The 2,427-nt window shown below is 46.2% G+C and overlaps 1 pseudogene; it reads left to right on the top strand.

Moving 5' to 3' along the window:
• Positions 1-1,445: 1,445 nt before the first annotated feature.
• LOC140476646 (U2 spliceosomal RNA) lies at positions 1,446-1,552 on the top strand (annotated as a pseudogene).
• The last annotated feature ends 875 nt before the right edge of the window (positions 1,553-2,427 follow it).

Raw genomic sequence — 2,427 nt, 5'->3', positions numbered from 1 at the left:
TTCTTGTGATCCCTTGAGCCCCGGGAATTGGACAAAAGTTTCCAATTAAGTAATTAATCCAAGCTAGTAATTAGACCCACGTGGTGAAAATACCAGTGGAATGTGAAATACATGTAATTTGCACTATGGCACATGGCCAAGTCATAACTGAAATGTTTATCGAGCCATAACAGTAACTCCACAATCTCTTCAATAGTTTTCCCACCACCTTTAGAATATTTTTCAAAGTAGAATGATTTGCCATGCAATTAAGCCCGAAAATCTTGTGCACCTGGGCATTGGCTTAAGTAAAATTATTTCTGTATGATGTTGATTGCAAACATCAGGAAGAATTAAGGACAATGTGTAGAATCCTTTTCATTTTTTTTGTTTAAGAGATGAGAATATCTGGCCAATGCAGCATTTATTGCCCATCCCTAATTGTCCAGACAGCAGTTAATTGCTGTGGATCTGGAGTCACATGTCGGCCAGACCAGCTAAGGATAGCAGATTTCCTTTCCTAAAGAACATTAGTGAACCAGATGGGTTTTTACAACAATTGACAATGTTTACATAGCTGTCCTTAGGTTAGCTTTTTATTCCAGATTCTGATCAAATTAAAGTTTTCCCTATCTGCCACAGCAGGTTCTCTACCTTGGTCCCTGAGCATGTGGTTCGAGATCACTAGTCCAGTGACACCAACACTTTGCCACATGATGAGGAGCCATGTTCAAAAACTGTTCTTTTTTTCATGTGTTACCCTAATCTGCAACCTGAACTTTAATCTCCCTTGGTAAATTTCCTACTACACTGAACCAGTTTTGCAAGTCAATAGTTTGCATTTTGAAGGAAAATTATCTGATGCTGTGATGCGCGTCTCACATTGGATCAATTCAGCAACTGCCATCACATTTATTGGGCAGAATTTTCCCACCCTACCCAACGCTTTTAGCAGAGGGGACTATGGAACTTAATTGACTGTGAAGAAAAGATTAACTTCCTGACAAGGGGATAAAGTTTTGCTGTTAAGTTTAAAAGAAGTTTTCAGGTGGGTCCACCTCCCTGACGTTCACAGGTGAGAACTTGTTTTGCATGAATTAACATTCGAGAACTTTAACATTCCTATTCAGAAGAATTGAGTTCACAGGTGCAATCTAATTGAGCAAAAACAGGATAGACGTGTGTTCACACACACTAAGAGGCATGAACTTGACAGGTAGACTTCTTCCTCTGAGCTCCAGTGAGTGTACATTTCTTCAGATACTTGACCCTTTCATAACCTTATTTGCCGCGCTGTTGTGCAGACAGGGAACGTCAGGCAGATGAACTTTCGATTTTCGAAAATGCAGTTAGTGTGAGTGTAAGAGCTATGGGCTGTTGTTGGATTTGAGCGAGTGCGAGTATTAAGCATACTTACCTGGGAGGGGAGGGCCTATCTGGTCCAGTACTTCAGAGGACAATGGCTGATCGCTTCTCGGCCTTTTGGCTAAGATCAAGTGTAGTATCTGTTCGGCCTTTTTGCTAAGATCAAGTGTCTGTTCTTATCAGGACAGGTGTCGAGTTGCGAGTCATCAGAGCTAGTGAAGACATCATCGCTGGATTGTGATTGGACGTTAGAGGATCGTTTGGTTGTGGTGACCTGCTTTTGGTGGATCTTCATGCTGGCTTCGGCCTAACGCCAATTCAGGGACCAGCCAACCTCAGAGCTATGGCCTCAACAGCTGCCCGCAGCCCTGGCCAGGGTGTTCGGAACACAGTCAGGGTGACTGTGAAGAAGATTGAGGATCATACACCACTTGACCGCACCCTGTTTATTAAGAAGGTACTGTTGGGATGCTGTGGGTGTGTACTACCTGCAGGATTTCCACCTGGTCACGGGCAGACGGGTCTATCCGCTCAAGGATAGATTACCTGTTTGTGTCCCGAACGCTCTCAGTCAGATCCACCGACGTCAAGCCGATGTTCTTCTCTGACCACTGCCTCCTGCTGGCCGACTGTCACCTACAGGACGAACAGCGGGCGGGCAAGGGAACGTGGAAACTGAACACTAAGCTGTTGACCCTGGGAAACATCGAAGAGCTCAAGAGGGATTACGCAGGTTGGAGAACCGTGAAGCCCCTCTTTGAGTCTCCAGCGGACTGGTGGGAAACGGTAAAAGGGAACATCAAGAGGTTCTTTATCCTCAAAGGTGTCCAGGAGGCGAGAGAGAGGCGGGGAAAACTGTCCCAGCTCCAGGAAAGTATGCAGAACCTGCTCCTGCTGCAGACGATGGGGGTGGATGTCACGGAGGACCTCAAGGAGGTGAAGGGCCAGCAAGCCTCGCTCTTTGCCTCGGAGGCCTCCAGGATAATCTTCCGGTCCAGGGTCCGCTCGGTGGAGCAGGACGAGACGTGCTCACGTTTCTTCTTCCAGAAGGTGCACAAAGAGAGCTCCGTGCTCAGCAGCCTG

The sequence above is a fragment of the Chiloscyllium punctatum genome, chromosome 4 (assembly GCF_047496795.1).
Source record: "Chiloscyllium punctatum isolate Juve2018m chromosome 4, sChiPun1.3, whole genome shotgun sequence".
In the NCBI taxonomy this organism is placed as follows: domain Eukaryota; kingdom Metazoa; phylum Chordata; class Chondrichthyes; order Orectolobiformes; family Hemiscylliidae; genus Chiloscyllium; species Chiloscyllium punctatum.
The sequence above is the reverse complement of the archived record's forward strand: the minus strand, read 5'-3'. Positions and strand labels throughout refer to the sequence as shown.